Here is a 20,095-nt window from a genome sequence, read left to right on the forward strand (position 1 = left end):
TAAGTATGTATGATGGGTACTAGCGATTTTGTACGCCACGGGCAGAGATTTGCCAGTGACGCACAAACGACGGGGGCGGGTGCTTTCAAGAGCGACATCGCTAGTGAGGCCGCTGCATGTAAAGCCCCCTTAAGGCATTGAGATATAATACAAGAAAAGAAGATGAGGGAAAAGAACCCACTGATTTACTACATCATAATGTCTTTTATACTCTAGCGAGTGATGTATTTATATATTTCCTTGTGTCTTCATTATATCTATACATTCTATTTACTATTGTGATTTTTACTGTTTCCCTACAGTCATTTGGATATGCTGTATATATTTTGGACAGGTGGTGGCACATATTGGGCATGCGCTGTAGTGCCGTAATTGAAAAGTGCCCCTAAGCTCGTCTTGGCTGGATACATGTGACCGTGTGGTCATATGAGTGGAGACACACACATGCTCCTTCGTTGCCCAGGTCCCGGATGATGCCGGGATGCGGGTCTTCCATCATGTCGTGTCATCATAACGATGTTGTGCCCACACACCACCTGACCTATCGCGACTGACACTCCGCATTTTATGCTAACATGCCCCTTTCGGCCATCTTTTTCTAATACATCTCTAGTTGCTCTATACTCAATAGAACCTGTATTGTGTACCATGTGTAATGCTCATATGCCACTTAGTAATTATTTTAATGGAGATTATATATATATTTATTTATTATATGGGACACTTACTCTATATACTTCTCTCCTGATGAAACTAGTATAGCGGTGAACCGCACATTGGGTTCATCTGTGCCCATCTGCATGTCACAAGGTATTTATAGGAGGCTGTACATATGGATCCTTACAACACATCATAAAATACTAACCATGTATACTCTATGCGGTATTTTTTTGACAAAAATCCTATACCTATTAAGCAGAGCTGTCATTCCATGTCTTATTCTCTGTGCATGTTGTTTTCCTAACACACTAATTGTTATTGTAGCTCTTTTACAATCATATGCGCACTGATCATTCTCCGCTAATTCATATATTACGGACATTGGCAGATAGACCTTTGTTTACCGTGTCATTGTTGCTGCACCTATTTTGGGTACTGTGCTCCTCCTCACCTATAATATTTGATAGTATTACAATCATGATCTGTACTTAACTATATAGTTCCTATTTTTCTAATCTAATTAGCAACTACAGAAAAAATAAAATCTACTGTGGTTCTCGGTTATATCGATAAGTTTGCACATTTGTGGTTTTGAGAGAATAGTAATTTAAATATTTCAGTAATTAGTTTTTATTTTAGGTTTTTAACTTGGTTATAAGGAGAAAAAAAAAAGAAAACACTTTCCCGGTGGTATCCTTTTTACTTACCTGTTGGTATTGCAGGTTCATAACTGCTGATACTTCCAGTATATTTATTCTGGGCATCAAAGCTGCAAACCGGCATATGCAAAAAAAACTGTGGGAGTGGAGCTCCATTTACAATTTCCCCTATAGACATTTGTCTCTTAGAACTGATATGGGAGCTCCTCTTTGGCTGCAAAGGAACCAAAGGCTCAACAAATGCAGCACGATTCAGCTCTACAAAACTTTCAAGAAAAAAAGAAAACAAACATTAATTATCAAAGACAATTAAGACTGTATATTCCAGAGATTTCCAATCTTAAGACACACTTACCCTTCACTAACACTTAAGCCATAGGATGCAAGAAAATCTATAGCTTCCTCAGTATCATGGAAAGAGAGGAGACAAACCATGTTTTCTAGAGGAAATAGTGTGGGTCTCTGATAACTGGCTGTGTACGCTACATTCAAGGCAAGCAATGCATCTCTTCGTATCTGGGAGAGACACAGATAAAGCATTAAATTGCACCCAGAAACAAATTAAAAAAGTTTAAGCTTTGACCAGAGTAATCTATTACCTGAGGGAAATAATGTAATATGCAGCTGTTAAGGTAAGATGCAGAACGGACAAGCTTGAAGAATCGGACAAAGTTAGTGCTATTTAGCGCAGCGAACACTTGGACGGCATACTTCACTTCTTCTGCGTTGCGAACAGACTCTGGAAACTGTTGCACTTCTCTGAAGAAAAAAGAAAAAATGTATACAATTTAGGCAATTTCAAAAGGAAGATTTTTGTGTACTCACCGTAAAATATTTTTCTCTGGGGAACACAGGACCATGGGTGTATGCTGCTGTTGCCAGGAGGTTGACACTATGCAAACTATTAAGAAAAACAGTTAGCTCCTCCTCTGCATTGTACACCCTGTGACTGACCAGGAACCAAGCCAGTTTAGTGCACAAGCAGTAGGAGAAGGTGAACCTATAGTTATTCAAGAAATAAGAAATTACCATTCCAAACAGGGCGGGTGCTGTGTTCCCCAATGAAGGCTCAGAGAAAAAGATTTTACGGTGAGTAAAAAAAAGTCTTCCTTCCTTTCTCTCTTGCCTTATTGAGGGACACAGGACCATGGGACTTCACAAAGCAGTCCCTGGGAGAGAACAAACCCTTAACAACTGGTAAAGTCAGAACAACAGACTGACCGTTAACTATAAAAGGTAGTAAAGAACTGAGACGATTCCTTGATTCCTTCAGAGTCAGAGGTGAGCCTCCGCCGCTTGCAGAATCTGTCTTCCCCAGGGCAGCATCCGCAGAGGCCTGCATATGCACCCTGTAGAACCTGGTGAACGTGTGGATGCTGGACAGGGAGCGGCTTTGGAAAGTTGAACAGCTGAGGCTTGATGGCGAAAAACAAGGAAGCTCCCACCACTCGGGTGGAATAAGCCTTCACCCTTCCGGGGAGGCTGGTACCCCTGACCCTGTAGGCCTCTTGGATAGCTGATCTAATCCAACGGCCAATTGTGGATTTCGAGGCTGAGGCACCTTTCCTCTGCCCCTCCACTGAGGACAAAGAGTGTCTGATTTGCAAAACGGCGCGGTCCGAGAAACAAATCCTCAGAGCCCTGACAAGATCCAAGTTATGCAGAGCCTTTTCAAATGAATGGACCGGAGCCGGACAGAATGAGGGCAGGGTGATTTCATCATTAAGGTGAAAGGGAGAAACTACCTTTGAGAGGAAGACAGTGAAGGTGGGAGAACTACCTTGTCCTGGTGGGAAACCAGGTAGGGAGCCTGACGTGAAAGGGCTGCCAATTCCGAAACTCACCTGACAGACGTGATAGCCATTAGAAACGCAACTTTCCAGGAGAGTAATGAGAGAGAGATTTCGAGCAGAGGTTCAAAAGGCGATTGCTGGAGGATCCCTAAAACTAAATTAAGGTCCCACGGATGCAGAGGCTGATGATCATGAGGAACTAGATGGGCTACACCCCCTGAAGAGGTAAGCGGCGACTTTCCACGTTGTTCACACCATGAAAGAAAAGATCTTCAGGTTCTATGATAAATGCAACCCGAGGAGAGCTTTCTGAGATTTATCATAGTGGAAAAGACCTGGGGGGGGGGGGGTAGGGAGTAGACCAGCTCTGGCTAGAATCCAGGATTCAAGAGCCACGTCATCAAACACAGCCTTGCGGAGTTCTGGTGGCAAATCGGCTCCTGTGACAGAAGATCTGGGCAGTCGGGAAGCCGTCAGAGAGTGTCGCCTGGTAATTGGACGAGCTCCGAGTACCAGGCCCTCCTGGGCCAATCTGGTGCCACCAATATCACCGAGAGTCCCTCCGCCTTGACCTTCTTGATCACCCTCGGAATGAGGGGAAGCGGAGGGAATATGTAAGGGAGACGAAACTGCGACCATGGCAGGGCCAGGGCGTCGGAGTGCATTGCGTGTGGGTTGCGAGATCGGGCTAGGAAGGGGAGGAACTTGGTGTTTTGGCGAGATGCCATGAGGTCCACGTCTGAAGGACCCCACCTGTGACAGATCTGTTGGAACACCTCGTCGTGGAGGGACCACTCTTCCGCTGCCAGACCTTGTCGGCTTAGGAAGGCCGCGGCCCAGTTCTCTACTCCTGGGATGTGAACCGTGGAGATGACAGAAGCATGAGTCTCTGCCCAATGAAGAATCTTTTGAATTCTTCATCGCTGCTAAGCTGCGGGTCCCTCCTTGATAACTTATGTATGCTACAGCAGTGGCATTGTCGGATTGAATCCGAACAGGGAGACCAGAGAGGAACCCTGATGGGCTAGAAGGATGGTCCTCGACTGTAAAATGTTGATCAGTAGGGTGCGTTCCAGGAGAGACCAGCGACCCTGAACCGTGTGATGATGGAATATAGCTCCCCAATCTATCAGGCTGGCCTCTGTTGTGACTACTTGCCAGTGAATCGGGAGGCAGTATCTCCCTTGGGAGAGCGAAGAGTGATGGTCCCACCAGAGTAGGGGGTGAATCAGCCTCTGTGAAAGAATAACAGGTCAGTCTAGGGAAGCCAGTTTCCTGTCCCACGCCGAAGGGAGAACCAGCTGAAGAGGACGAAGGTGAAACTGAGCGAACGGGATGGCTTCCATCGCCGCCACCATCTTCTCCAAAGTTCTCATCCCGAACTGCAGAGGTAGCCTGCTATTGCGCCGGAGGAACTGAATGCCCTGCCTCAGAGAGGTCCGTTTCTCTACTGGTAGAAACACCCAAGCTCGAGAAGTGTCTAGGACCATGTCCAAAAAGACGAGACGTTGAGATGGGACTAAAGACTACTTTTGGCGGTTGACGAGCCAGCCCAACCTCGAGAGAGTGTCCAAGCAGATTTGCACACTCTCTGAGAAGGCAGGAAATGACTGTTCGTTTCTTAGGTCATCCAGATACGGGATGACTACAATACCTCTGGGACAAAGCACGGTCATGACAGCGTACAAGTAGGCGTCTTGTATATCAATGGAGGCCAGGAATTCTCCCGGTTCCATAGACACAATCACAGACCTTAGTGACTCCATGTGAAAGAGTCAAGTCCACAATGCCCTGTTTACCCTCTTGAGAATTAAAATAGGACTGGCTGAGCCGTTCTATTTGGGGAACCACGAAAAGATTCGAGTAAAAGCCTGTGTAAAGTTGTTTGGTGGGAACTGGTATGATGACGCCTGCATCGCGAAGTTCTGCGATAGCCTGAGAAAAGGCCCGATTTTGGGCCGTGAATTTGAGAATGCGTCTCATAGAGAAGGTGAACTCGATTTTGTAACTGGTGGATACCAGTTCTTGCACCCAGGAGTCGTCTATGTAGGAAAGCCAGGCATCCTGAAACAGGGAAATCTCTTGCGAGGTGTGCGCTTTGGGCGCTTTTGTGGAAGAGAGGTGCTCTTACCCCCTGTAGCAGCATCATGATCCTATCAAGTGTTTCGCGAAAAGGCGAAAACCATGAAAGGGTAATCCCATCATGCACTCCACCCTTTTAGCCAGGGAGTCCGACGAATCACCACCGAGTTGCTGGCCACCGTGGCGGCATAATTTGCAGAGTCTAGGGAAGCGTATATAAGGTATTTGGCGGCCATGGATATTTGGTCAATTAGCTCAATCAACTCGGAAGGCAAACCTTCTGCATGGAGGCCTCTCTGTAAACTCTTGCTCCAGACCGCAAGAGCTTTAGAAGCCCACACTGTGGCAAATGAGGGACAGAGGGAGGAACCCGCCGCCTTAATAGACCGAGCCAGAGCCGCAACGGTGCGGTCGGTGGGTTCTTTGAGAGAGGCACTGTCTAGAATAGAGAGTACTGTGTGCTTGGCCAGTCGAGACACAGGAAGGTCAACAGGGAACTCTGCCCAATCCTTCACTAGCTCCGGTGAGAACGGATAGAGAAGGGAGAGGCACCGTTGCAAGGAAACGTTTTTTCTGGGTGAGCTCTCTGCTTGACCAGAATGGCGGTAAAATCGGGATTATTAGAAAAATATCTCAGGGCTTGCTTAGGTTTTTTCAAAGAAACCGTTTTTGAAGCCGCAGGCGGATCTTCCTCCACCGACAGAGTTTGGTTAACAGCCGAGATTAAACTGTCGATCGTCTGCCGGATATTGGACGCCTGCTCCGCGTCCAATTCCAGGTCGGAGTCCAACTCTGGAGACATATCGTAGGCCGACCCTGACGCAGAGACTCGGAGACATCCTGGGATGAGGTTGGGTAGTGTGGAACCGTTTGGAGGATTTCTTCTAGATCCTAGTGGGGACCCTATCCTGAGCCTGGGATGCAGGGTTGTTCTGGTTATCTGCGGTGGAGGGGGGATCCTGGGATGACACCGCAACTGGGGAATCGCGGTCCAGACACAGGGGGGAATGACTGGCCTGAGAATTTCTGATTTCAGGACTTGCAAGCTGAGTAACGCACTATAAGGGGAGTCTGTGTCTTCCGCACTTTTGGATTAGATATAAAGTAAAGCAATGTAGTAATCTGCTCGCTTCCCTTAACTTCTATGAAAGTTATAGGGTCCCCTAGTACAGAGAAAGTCTAAATTTTTCAGTAAATAGCTGAAGCCCTGCAGCACCGAGCCTCCTGAGCAAGGAGAGCTTACCCCGTTCAGGCCCTGGCGTAGAAGCCGCTGGCTGTGTCCCCCCGAGAGAATAGCCGATTTCCCAAGATGGCGCTGCTGTCGTGGGCGTATCTGCAGCCTGTGTTGTGGGAGAAAGGCAGCGGCCCCCACCTTTGTTGAGGTGGAATTATCGCCCTTTATTATCGGCCTGTATACCCAGCGTTGTGGGAGAGAGGCAGCGGCCCCCACCTTTGCGGGGACGGGGCTTTCTGCCGCGCAAGAACAACAGAGGAAGGGGGCATGGCCCACGACCGAGCAGGCCGTAGCCGGGAGCTAAATTAGCGCCTGGTCTGCAATACGCCAGGGATAGCACAACACTGCAGCACAGCGGGCGCTGAAGCAGGGAGACCTTATCCCCTGCCGCTCCAACGCTGATCTGGACCAGCCTGGAGTCGATAACTCTCCCTACCTGAGTCCAGGAGGTCCGTTGGAAGCCGCGCCGGCTGGGTAAGAACCTGGAGGGAAGCAGACTTTGGGTCAGCTGCCCCATGCAACAGGTAGGCGGACGGCAGACTTGCATCCCAAGTCCTGGAACTGCCGAACGTTACCACTCTCGGCGCTGCTTGCCTAGAAGCGCGTTGAGGGGGAGCCTGGTCAGGAAATAGAAACGGGGGGCTCTGAGCACCAGGGTGACGCAGAGCATAGATCGTCCGGCCACTTAGGAAGAGGGGAGACCTGGCGGTGAAGCCACCCTGTGTCCCTCTTCCCCCATACGGGGAGAGCAGGAGTGTAGAACACCCTGTCGCCCATCTGAGAATAGAACAGAAGAAAGGTTAGTGGGCTAAAAAATGAGCCCGAATAGGGAAAAAAAAAACGGAAGAGAACGGCATCAAAAGAGGCCCATGTCCACCTCCTAGGAGATTAAGCAAAAAACTGGCTTGGTTCCTGGTCAGTCACAGGGTGTACACTGTGGAGGAGGAGATGGATGAGTGAAGGAAATGAGGGACCGCACTCCGTACCGCTGTGCAGGAATCTTTAGTTTATTAGACGGTGCAGGGTAAAAAGCAGGAGATGAGCTGTGAGCTGGCTCCCAGGTAGAGGACGACAGCTGTTTCGCCTAACTAATTAGGCTTCCACAGGTCCATATGTGGAGCTACAACGGCGCCCCCTATATAGGAGTGCTCACAGGTGCGTCGCATGCCACATAAAAACATACATAGGAGAATGTAATGTGCATATAAAACATGGAACACACCATGCCACAATACAAAACAATAAAAACAAGGTTATTACAAAACGATTATACCAAAAAAGAAGAAAGAAAGGACACCGAAGGAATACATATGCAAAATATGTCAAAGCACACACATATGGAGGACCTACAGAAAAACTGACAGATCCACGCGATCATTTAACCCCAATGCCCCCTGAGCTCCATAATTAATGATTAGTTTGGCCTCAACTTGTAGTAAAAGTTGCTGAAGGTTGCCCCCCCTCGATGGGAGGACAACCTTCTGCAGGCCAGTAAAACGGAGGACATCAGGGTTACCATTATGATGCTCGCGGATGTGAGAAATCAGTCTAGGAGAACCTTTGCCTGACGTTACCGAATTGTAGTGCTCCCTGAACCTGACGTATAAACATCTGATTGTTTTGCCTATGTAAAATCTGCCACAAGGGCAGAAAATCACATAGACAACGAATTTAGTTTTACAAGAAATAAACTGGAGGACCGAATGTGAGTGCGAACCCACCTGTAGGGATCGGCCAGTGAGATGCAGGTTACAAAATCTGCAGTTGCCACACCGGTAGTTACCCGGCGGGCAGCATCTATCGAGCCACACAGAGGGGCTGGTAAGTCTATTTCTGACTAGTTTATCCCGTAGGTTAACGCAACGTCTGAACGAGACCAAAGGATTAGCCTTGGTCATTTCAACCAAAGTAGGATCTCTTTCCAGAATGTGCCAATGCCTATACAAAGTTCTCCTAATGACATGCTCCAAGGGACCGAACCGAAAGCTAAACACAAATCTATTCAGATCATCAATCTTTCTGTCAGGGCGGCCCATGCGATTAGAACAATGGACACCAGATCTAGCCCTCTCAAAAGCAGAATCAATCAACTCCTCAGGGTAACCCCTTTGCTGAAGCCTTTCCTTTAATTCCATTGACTGCTAGAGAAAAGTCTCCTCAGAACTATTAGCCCTGCGTACCCGCAAAAATTGACTGTACGGTAAAGCCGTCTTAGTATGAAGGGGGTGTGCGCTCTAGAAATGTAAGAGTGAGTTGGATGCCGTCGGTTTCCTAAACAATTGAGTGTGAATATTACCATACCTGATGGAAACCTCAACGTCCAAAAAATTGAGGGTATCGCCACCAAAAGAGGAAGTGAAGGACATATTCATTGTATTCGAGTTGTTAAGATGCGACACAAAATCAGAGAATAAATCCTCCGTGCCATCCCATACAATGAATATGTCATCCACATACCTCAAATAGTGGCGAATATACCTCAAAAAGGGGTTGGTATCGGAAAACACATACTTGCTCTCGAAAGATCCCAAAAATATATTGGCCATGGCACAAGAGACAGGGGTACCCATAGCGGTACCCCCGCACTGCAAGTACCAACGGTCCAAAAAAGTAAATGCGTTCCTAGAAAGAACAAAATCAAGGGACTCCTCCACAAAATTGCAATAACGAGCATCCTTCCCACTCTGTGCCACCATTTCCTTCACAGCTTGAACCCCCAAACGCTGGGGAATGCGGGTATAAAGGCTCTCCACGTCAATTGATGTTAGTTGGAAGCCTTGCTGCCATGTTATACCTTTAAGTAGTGCCAGAAAGTCACCAGTGTCCTGGACATAAGAGGGGATTTGACTAAGAATGGGTCTTAGCAGCCAGTCCAAATAGTGTGATAAAGGCTCCGTTAAAGAGCCGATACCAGCCACTATAGGACGGCCTGGGGGATTGTCTCTACTCTTATGGACTTTGGGTATACAATACCAGCAAGGCTTCGTAGGGTAAGGAGGGATCAATTTGTCCGCCTGCGTCTGCGAGAGAACACCTAGACCAACGAACTTGTTCAAGAGCCACACCAAAGACTTCTTGAATTCCTGAATGGGGTTGCTAGGCAACGGGGTATAGGTGGCTTTGTCAGATAACTGTCGGAGGCACTCTTGGACATACTGTTGCCGTGTCAGGAGGACAATGTTGCCCCCCTTATCCGCCTCGCGGAACACAGTGTCCTCCCAACCCCGCATAATGCGAATGGCAGTCAATTCGCCCTGACTCAGATTCTGAGTGGGGTTAGTATAGATCAATGCCTCAATGTCTTTAAGGACAGTATCCTGATACAAGTCCACCAAATTACCCGGTACCGTGGGGGGATAAAAATCGGATTTAATCCCTTTAGTGAACCTATTCACTGGTAACGCAGAAGTAGCCACACCGGGGCTAGACCCATGATGGGGTTCATTCAGACTGAGGAGTACCTCAGCGTCCCGAACCACATCTGCGTCAAAAGCACTCGTGACATCGAAGTGGTTACTATCAACAGTGCACGGGATATGCCCCTCCGGAGTAGATCCCGGACTGCCCGGTGCAGACTGAAAATGTTTGTATAAATGGATCCTACGGATAGCTTTAAACAAATCCACCCTAAACTCAGCAAAATCAAAAGGTTCAGGAATACAAAATTTCAGACCCTTGGAAAGTACGGAAATCATGTCAGGAGATCGAGAATGAGAGGAAAGGTTGATGATTGTGTTCACACTAGACTGAGTGACAGAGGGACTATTCAATTCCGCCAGGACACAAATTTCCTCTTGCGCCCTCTGCCCCGTGCGTTTCTTCCTGCCCCCCCGTCGAGTGCGTTTTCTAAAGGGGCAGTAGCTCTAAACGCACCTGAGTTACCCCCAGAGGGGCCTGCGACCACCTCCTCGGAGCCACTGGACTCCGAGTCGGTGGTTCAGTATCCCCTGTTGGCACCAAAAGTACTCTTCTTCTTAATATGGGGTCTATGCCTATAATTTTTGGGGCTGTCTTTAGCCCAACAGAAAACCTGCTTCCTCTCATAGTCCCTCTTGTCCCTGAGAAATTTTTTTCTTTTTTTATTTCTAATTTCAGTCTGCACGTTCACCAACCTTTTATCAAGTTTTAAACAAAATGCATTCCAATCATCATTTGACATTCTTAATCGTGTATCTTGTTTTAGAGCATCCAGTTCAGAGTTCAGAACAGCATAGTCCTCCTTGTTTTTATCCAATACAAGATGTAACAGTTTTTTAGAGCACTCCAATTGTATATTTTCCCATTGCTGGGTAAACGCAGTGTCCTCTTGGAAGTGTGAAAGGGTTTTGATAACCCGTAGTCCACATGGGACCCGATCACATTCAACATACGATTGCAAAGACTGAATAGTCCAAAATAATCTCACTTCCTTTTCTGCCAGTGTCTGTATCCGAAATTCCAAGGTTTTAACTCCTAAAACCTCCGTGTCCTTCTTAAAATTACATTCTCCAAAAAAGGAGCCGGCGTCAGCCCGTCCAGCCTGCAAGCCTGTAGCACCAGGTGGTAATTCGTTACAATCATCAGACACCTCCATAACAGCGCCGTACCAGCGCACAGAGTGACACCAAAATAATATAGTGACAGCAAGCAGTGTGCAAGCAAACCAAAGAAAGTCAGTAATCCAGCAAGATAGGAAGGGTGCTGCACCACTGTATGTCACTCAGCGATAACGCATGTGTGCTCGTCGAGGGCTGGGAATTACCGTATCCTGAGCAGGGGTGCTCGTCCAGAAGAAAAGTCCAGGTACCGATGGATGAGTGAAGGAAATGAGGGACCACACTCCGTACCGCTGTGCAGGAATCTTTAGTTTATTAGACGGTGCAGGGTAAAAAGCAGGAGACGAGCTGTGAGCTGGCTCCCAGGTAGAGGACGACAGCTGTTTCGCCTAACTAATTAGGCTTCCACAGGTCCATATGTGGAGCTACAACGGCGCCCCCTATATAGGAGTGCTCACAGGTGCGTCGCATGCCACATAAAAACATACATAGGAGAATGTAATGTGCATATAAAACATGGAACACACCATGCCACAATACAAAACAATAAAAATAAGGTTATTACAAAACGATTATACCAAAAAAGAAGAAAGAAAGGACACCGAAGGAATACATATGCAAAATATGTCAAAGCACACACATATGGAGGACCTACAGAAAAACTGACAGATCCACACGATCATTTAACCCCAATGCCCCCTGAGCTCCATAATTAATGATTAGTTTGGCCTCAACTTGTAGTAAAAGTTGCTGAAGGTTGCCCCCCCTCGATGGGAGGACAACCTTCTGCAGGTCAGTAAAACGGAGGACATCAGGGTTACCATAATGATTCTCGCGGATGTGAGAAATCAGTCTAGGAGAACCTTTGCCTGACGTTACCGAAATGTAGTGCTCCCTGAACCTGACGTATAAACATCTGATTGTTTTGCCTATGTAAAATCTGCCACAAGGGCAGAAAATCACATAGACAACAAATTTAGTTTTACAAGAAATAAACTGGAGGACCGAATGTGAGTGCGAACCCACCTGTAGGGATTGGCCAGTGAGATGCAGGTTACAAAATCTGCAGTTGCCACACCGGTAGTTACCCGGCGGGCAGCATCTATCGAGCCACACAGAGGGGCTGGTAAGTCTATTTCTCACTAGTTTATCCCGTAGGTTAACGCAACGTCTGAAAGAGACAAAAGGATTAGCCTTGGTCATTTCAACCAAAGTAGGATCTCTTTCCAGAATGTGCCAATGCCTATACAAAGTTCTCCTAATGACATGCTCCAAGGGACCGAACCGAAAGCTAAACACAAATCTATTCAGATCATCAATCTTTCTGTCAGGGCGGCCCATGCGGTTCGTTGTCTATGTGATTTTCTGCCCTTGTGGCAGATTTTACATAGGCAAAACAATCAGATGTTTATACGTCAGGTTCAGGGAGCACTACAATTCGGTAACGTCAGGCAAAGGTTCTCCTAGACTGATTTCTCACATCCGCGAGCATCATAATGGTAACCCTGATGTCCTCCGTTTTGCTGGCCTGCAGAAGGTTGTCCTCCCATCGAGGGGGGGCAACCTTCAGCAACTTTTACTACAAGTTGAGGCCAAACTAATCATTAATTATGGAGCTCAGGGGGCATTGGGGTTAAATGATCGCGTGGATCTGTCAGTTTTTCTGTCGGTCCTCCATATGTGTGTGCTTTGACATATTTTGCATATGTATTCCTTCGGTGCCCTTTCTTTTTCTTCTTTTTTGGTATAATCGTTTTGTAATAACCTTGTTTTTATTGTTTTGTATTGTGGCATGGTGTGTTCCATGTTTTATATGCACATTACATTCTCCTATGTATGTTTTTATGTGGCATGCGACGCACCTGTGAGCACTCCTATATAGGGGGCGCCGTTGTAGCTCCACATATGGACCTGTGGAAGCCTAATTAGTTAGGCGAAACAACTGTTGTCCTCTACCTGGGAGCCAGCTCACAGCTCGTCTCCTGCTTTTTACCCTGCACCGTCTAATAAACTAAAGATTCCTGCACAGCGGTACGGAGTGCGGTCCCTCATTTCCTTCACTCATCCATCGGTACCTGGACTTTTCTTCTGGACGAGCACCCCCGCTCAGGATACGGTAATTCCCAGCCCTCGACGAGCACACATGCGTTATCGCTGAGTGACATACAGTGGTGCAGCACCCTTCCTATCTTGCTGGATTACTGTGGAGGAGGAGCTAACTTTCTTTCTTAATAGTTTGCATAGTGTGAACCTCCTGGCAACAGCAGCATACACCCATGGTCCTGTGTACCCCAATAAGGCAAGAGAGAAATATTTCTAAACAAGATGTGTAGCACAAGGAAGAAAAAAAAAAAAATCCTAGATAAAGTTAGGTAATCATTTATGGAACACTCACAATACAGCAATCAGAGGCAGTTTTACCTCTACACCAGTGAAGTGCAAGGGAACCAAAGACGACTGGGTCCAGCAATCCAGGTAACGTCAAACCAGTGATTACAAGCTTTATGGAAAGAGCTTATAAGCACCATATTCTTTGCGTAGGAAACCGTCCATCTGACAGGCTGCATCGGTGGTCGGTAATCTAGGCAACAAGCTTACACAACAGAATTAAAAATCTCTCTTTGTTCTTGGGAATGGATGGGATTTTTAATAAGAAGCAAAATAGTAAAGGTTGTGGTTTTTACAAGCACTTTCCAAGTATAACCATTGAAGATGTTGAGAGAAGCCTTTGTGTGGACTCTAATTGGATCTTTACACTAAATCAAAAAAGTTGCACTAGATATATTACAGCAGGGTTGAAAAACAATAATCCTCCTTTTTAGCCAAGAAAGAGTATGTGGCTGTTTTGCTTCACACAGAATTAATGATTTGAATGAAACAGTGAAGTTGTACTAGAAAGGTCTGTAATAAAAATTACATTTATCGATCCGCTCTGTGCGTTCCAGTGGGCTTCAACTTTTCTGCAGACCCAGTTACAGCTCCACCATCCAGTACATTTTAATGTAAACGATATTGTTCAGTGTTGCACATCACAATGAGCCTTCACACCAGACTGAGTGGCCCTAAGGGCTATGCTCTACCTACTGCATTCCTATGGCTTACAGCAACCAGAATGATGATAGCAAATCCGCAATCCCCGTACATTCGGCTGATAGATCAGGTCCAGAGACCTGGCAGTTGTGCCGCTATTGTGATCCATGGTGCGTGTTTGATAGATGTGTGCAATCCTACTAATAGTGACCGCTGAAACCCTTTGGAAATTCCCCAAATCCATCAATAACAGCGGCAGACTCCTGCAACTACCCCATGAGAACAGTACTGGCAGCCCACCCTTATACCACCTATATTTCTATAACAAAGACAGTTGCAGACTCCTGATACACCCCCTGCCCAATATTTTCATAATAGCAGTGAAACACCACGGTTACTTACCGGTAGCCGATTTTTCGAGAACCCATGACAGCACCACGTGAGAGAGGGATCCGCCCAGCGAGGACAGGAAACCATTCTGAATAAAAGGGCGGTACCTCTTCCCTTCGTCAGTTGATTACCGAGAATGAGAGGACCTCCAACAATCATTAGAACTTACTCCATCACCACTTAACACACAGAAGCACCCCCAGAAGTGCACACCAAGGATGAGAAAGGGAGGGATTATATGGGTGCTGTCATGGGTTCTGGAAAAACCGGCTACCGGTAAGTAACCGTGGTGTTTTCCCCTCACCCATGACAGCACCACGTGAGAGATTTCCAGAGAAAACCTAATTAGGGAGGGACCACCGCCTTAAGCACCCGTCTACCAAACGAAAGAGCAGCCAAGGAAGATAGGTCCAACCGATAGTGCCGGAAAAAAGTAGACTGTAAGGACCAGGTAGTGGCCCTACAAATTTGTTCAATAGATAACTGCGCACGTTCAGCCCAGGCCGCCGGTTTTCAGAACGGGGGTCCCCCATCAAGGACAGGAAACCAACTGACGAAGGGGAGAGGTACTGCCCTTTTATTCAGAATGGTTTCCTGTCCTCGCTGGGCGGATCCCTCTCTCGCGTGGTGCTGTCATGGGTGAAGGGAAAAATTGTTCTCTGTATAAAGGCAGCAAAGGAAAGTTTTCCTCTTGCTGAAATAGACGGCAGATGAAATAACTCCTATTTCAAATTTCAGCCCGGCCGCTGTTTTGCAGGTTGGGTGGTAACCCACACCCCAGTCAGTTGCACACGTCTTGTGTATAGTAATACGCATGTGGCTTTTTTTTTTTTTTTTAAGGGTTTGTCCATATAATATATATATATTATATATATTATATATTATATATTATATATTATATATATCATATGGCCTTTATAAACATCCATTTTAAGCCCTAACACTTTCATAATTTGCTGTATTATAAAATTCTCTTCCGTTCTCTTTATCCGGTCTTTTTTTTCTTCTTTACTTCCTGTGATGTTCCATTTAAGGAGAATCTTAAAAGGACGTCACAGAAGGATGGCCCTGCGGTAACGTTCCCACAGCTTCTCTCCCACCCAAGATAGGACATCATAAGGAGGAGGTGGTGCTGCCATCAGTTACCATTACTTCTGTCAGTCTTCCCCTGATGATGTCCAAGTCTGATGATGCAGAAGTGACAACAGTTTCAGTAGCCACCACACTTCTATCTCGGTCACCCTCATCTTCATTCATCGGAACCATAATCCCTGCTTCTAACACTGCAGTTTCTTTCCATAAACTAAGACGCCATCATAGGGCAGTGATAGAAGAAAGATCAGTGACAGCAGTGCCGTCCCACAGCTTTTATTACTGCCCTAAAACGAATAGTCATCATGAGGGATTTGCTTATGTCACTCACCCTGCTTCTATCAACACCCCTTCATGCCTCATTTCAGGAAGAAAGATGGTTGTGTCAGAAGCAGGGTGTCACGATGTGACTCTAGGAAAACGAGTCACACTAGGCCATCCCTAACTTTAGGATTACCCCTAATGGTGAAGCTGACCAAGTGTCGTGCCTGGCTATGCTCCTGACCCGAACTAATCTGATTTCCCCCCTCCCACCAGGGAAGGAAGGGGCAAGAGGCAGATAAAACACATAAAAGGCAGACAGGGGAAAACCAAAAAACTCTGACATACTGAAAATTCAAGGAACAAACAAACAATGAGAGACTCAGGAGAAAAGCAAGCGCAGGAAGGTAGCAACAAAAAGACGACAAGGGATACCTTCACAACTGCACTCAGAAACAAATACTACAGCCACCAGTTAGTCTGGATCACAAAACCTCCCCAGACCAGCTTAGAGAAACTACAGTGGGCATAAATGGTAGGATCTAGCCAGCATATATAGGAGGGGAGCAGATGTGATTGGCTCCCACACATGTGATCAAAGGAGACTAACAAACAGACCAGCTGAGATTAAGTCTTGCTAGCCTGACTATGAACTACCAATCTGTTGGTCGAAGCCAGAGTCACCCTGCACTCAAAGACATCAGAGAAGTTACCAGGCGGAGTGTCAGAATCTGTAGTCTGAACAGATCCCGCCGCCATGATGGTTGGTGATGTATGTAAAAACCTCCATATCACACAGGGCCTGAGGTGGTGGTGAGCAAAGATGGCGGGGGCAGAAGTGTGGTGTTGGCCACTGAAAATGTGGGAAGCAGAGGTTAAAAACTAAGGTCACGTTTTCCATCACCCCTCCTAAAACAGACCATCGTCAGGAAACGGCGATGATAGTAGCAGTAGTAAGAGACCTATTCATTATGCAACTCATTTGATAAATAAAAGTATGATTTTTCATGAGAAAAGACAAAATTGTCTGGGTGACCCCAAACTTTTGAACTGTAGTGTGTACATATATAGTACAGGCACCATTGACACTTCTATGGGCATTATTGTGACTTGTATGTACTTTCTCTATCGCTTTGGGAAACACAGGAGACCACGTGTGTATGCTGCTGACACTCGGAAAAAAAAGTTAACTCCTTTTCAGCATAGTTACCCACCAATCGGAGCCAAGGTGGTCAGTTTTGGCTTCCTGATAGTAGGAGGTGGACATGGCGTCTGGGTTCCGACCCGTCTCTACCTTCAATCTTTCCAATTTTTCTTTCAGATTCTGCTTGTGAGGCAAACAGTGTAATCACTCACGTATCCCACCTAAAGTCTAAGAGAACAGGGTGAAACCTGTCACACAGTACCCTTTCTGGTTTACAGGGCAAGACTCCAACCTCTAACACATGAAGAGGTGACCACTCAGACAGTCCTTGCCCCTTCCTCTCCAGCGCGATTGTCACCACAGCTAGATGGTGCCTGGAGCAGACGGTCCACACTCCCAGGACCTCTATCCAGTCACTCAATGCATGAAAAGAAAGCAATATTTTACCTGAGAATATCTCCCTTGTTGAGGTTGAGAAAAACACTGTAGCCCCTAAACTCAGGTTCACAAGGACAGGTCTCGCCATGATTTTGTAGGTCCTGGTACATTTCCTTTAGGCTCTGCAAACACTTCGTCAAATTCTCATTATTTATTTTGGGATCAAATGAGGACATCGGCTCCTCACAAAGCTCATATGCACAGTGAATGTGAAACCGCATACACTTCTCCATCAAAGACACAGTAAATTTATCACACAAGTGCTGCTGTGTAATATCCTAAAAAGAAAAGAAAAATAAGAAAAAATTCTACACACCTATTATAAAACATAAGTCATTGCTAACCCTCGTTGCCCTGCTTTACCGTCCCATATCCTCCCCTTTAAGACTGGAGGGGAAAGAAGGGAATTTTGTTTACTTACCGTAAATTCCTTTTCTTCTAGCTCCTATTGGGAGACCCAGACAATTGGGTGTATAGCTACTGCCTCCGGAGGCCACACAAAGTATTACACTTTAAAAAGTGTAACCCCTCCCCTCTGCTATACACCCTCCCGTGCATCACGGGTTCATCAGTTTTGGTGCCAAAGCAGGAAGGAGGAAACTTATAAATTGGTCTAAGGTAAATTCAATCCGAAGGATGTTCGGAGAACTGAAACCATAACCAAAAGAACAATTCAACATGAACAACATGTGTACAGAAAAGAACAACAGCCCGAAGGGAACAGGGGCGGGAGCTGGGTCTCCCAATAGGAGCTAGAAGAAAAGGAATTTACGGTAAGTTAAAAAAATTCCCTTCTTCTTTGTCGCTCCATTGGGAGACCCAGACAATTGGGATGTCCAAAAGCAATCCCTGGGTGGGTAAAAGAATACCTCGATAAAAAGAGCCGAAAACGGCCCCCTCTTACAGGTGGGCAACTGCCGCCTGAAGGAGTCGTCTACCTAGGCTGGCATCTGCCGAAGCAGAGGCATGCACCTAATAGTTTTTCGTGAAAGTGTGCAGACTCGACCAGGTAGCCGCCTGACACACCTGCTGAGCCGTAGCCTGGTGTCGCAATGCCCAGGAAGCCCCTACGGCTCTGGTAGAATGGGCTTTCAGCCCTGCAGGAATCGGAAGCCCACAAAAACGGTAGGCTTCCAGAATCGGTTCCTTGATCCACCGAGCCAAGGTTGAGTTGAAAACCTGAAATCCCTTACTCTGGCCCGCGACAAGGACAAACAGCGCATCAGACCGGCGCCGGGGCGCCGTGCGAGAAATGTAGAGCCGGAGTGCTCTCACCAGATCTAATAAATGCAAATCCTTTTCACATTGGTGAACTGGATGAGGACCCAAAGAGGGTAAGAAGATATCCTGATTGAGATGAAACGGGGATACCTTAGAGAGAAAGTCCGGGACCGGACGCAGAACCACCTTATCCTGGTGAAACACCAGGAAGGGGGCTTTGCATGATAGCGCTGCCAGCTCAGACACTCTCCTGAGTGATGTGACTGCCACTAGGAAGGCCACCTTCTGCGAAGGGCGAGATAGAGAGACATCCCGCATCGGCTCGAAAGATGGCTTCTGAAGAGTCGTCAGCACCCTGTTAAGATCCCAGGGTGCGAACGGACGCTTGTAAGATGGGACTATGTGGCCAGCCCCCCTGCAGGAACGTGCGGACCTGCGGAAGCCTGGCTAGACGCTTTTGAAAAAACACGGAAAGCGCCGATACTTGTCCCTTGAGAGAGCCGAGAGACAAGCCCTTGTCCATTCCGGATTGAAGGAAAGAAAGAAAAGTGGGCAAGGCAAACGGCCAGGGAGTAGAACCCTGATCAGAGCACCCGGATAAGAAGATCCTCCAAGTCCTGTGATAGATCTTGGCGGACGTTGGTTTCCTGGCCTGTCTCATGGTGGCAATGACATCTTGAGATAACCCTGAGGACGCTAGTAGCCAGGACTCAATGGCCACACAGTCAGGTTGAGGGCCGCAGAATTCAGATGGAAAAAAGGCCCTTGAGACAGCAAGTCTGGTCGGTCTGGGAGTGCCCACGGTTGACCCACCGTGAGGTGCCACAGATCCGGGTACCACGATCTCCTCGGCCAGTCTGGAGCGACGAGGATGGCGCGGCGGCAGTCGGACCTGATCTTGCGTAACACTCTGGGCAGCAGTGCCAGAGGAGGAAATACATAAGGCAGTCGAACTGCGACCAGTCCTGAACTAACGCGTCTGCCGCCAGAGCTCTGTGATCCTTGGACCGAGCTATGAATGCCGGGACTTTGTTGTTGTGCCGAGACGCCATTAGATCGACGTCCGGCGTTCCCCAGCGGCAACAGATCTCTAGAAACACGTCCGGGTGAAGAGACCATTCCCCTGCGTCCATGCCCTGGCGACTGAGAAAGTCCGCTTCCCAGTTTTCTATGCCCGGGATGTGAACTGCAGAGATGGTGGAGGCTGTGGCTTCCGCCCACAGCAGAATCTGCCGAACTTCTCGGAAGGCTTGACGAGTGCGTGTGCCGCCCTGGTGGTTGATGTATGCAACCCCCGTGGCGTTGTCCGACTGTATACGGATCTGCCTGCCCTCCAGCCACCGCTGGAACGCCTTTAGGGCTAGATACACTGCCCTTATCTCCAGAACATTGATCTGAAGGGAGGACTCTGTCGGAGCCCAGGTTCCCTGAGCCCTGTGGTGGAGGAAGACCGCTCCCCACCCAGACTCGCGTCCGTCGTGACCACAGCCCAGGATGGGGGCAGGAAAGATTTTCCTTTCGACAAAGAAGTGGGAAGAAGCCACCACTGAAGAGAG

General features: G+C 47.3%; 1 pseudogene; it reads right to left on the minus strand.

The window, feature by feature from the left end:
- LOC142245105 (germinal-center associated nuclear protein-like) overlaps window positions 1–20,095 on the minus strand; it is a 131,433-nt pseudogene that overhangs the window by 83,813 nt on the left and 27,525 nt on the right.

This window comes from Anomaloglossus baeobatrachus, chromosome 7, assembly GCF_048569485.1.
Source record: "Anomaloglossus baeobatrachus isolate aAnoBae1 chromosome 7, aAnoBae1.hap1, whole genome shotgun sequence".
Classification (NCBI taxonomy): domain Eukaryota; kingdom Metazoa; phylum Chordata; class Amphibia; order Anura; family Aromobatidae; genus Anomaloglossus; species Anomaloglossus baeobatrachus.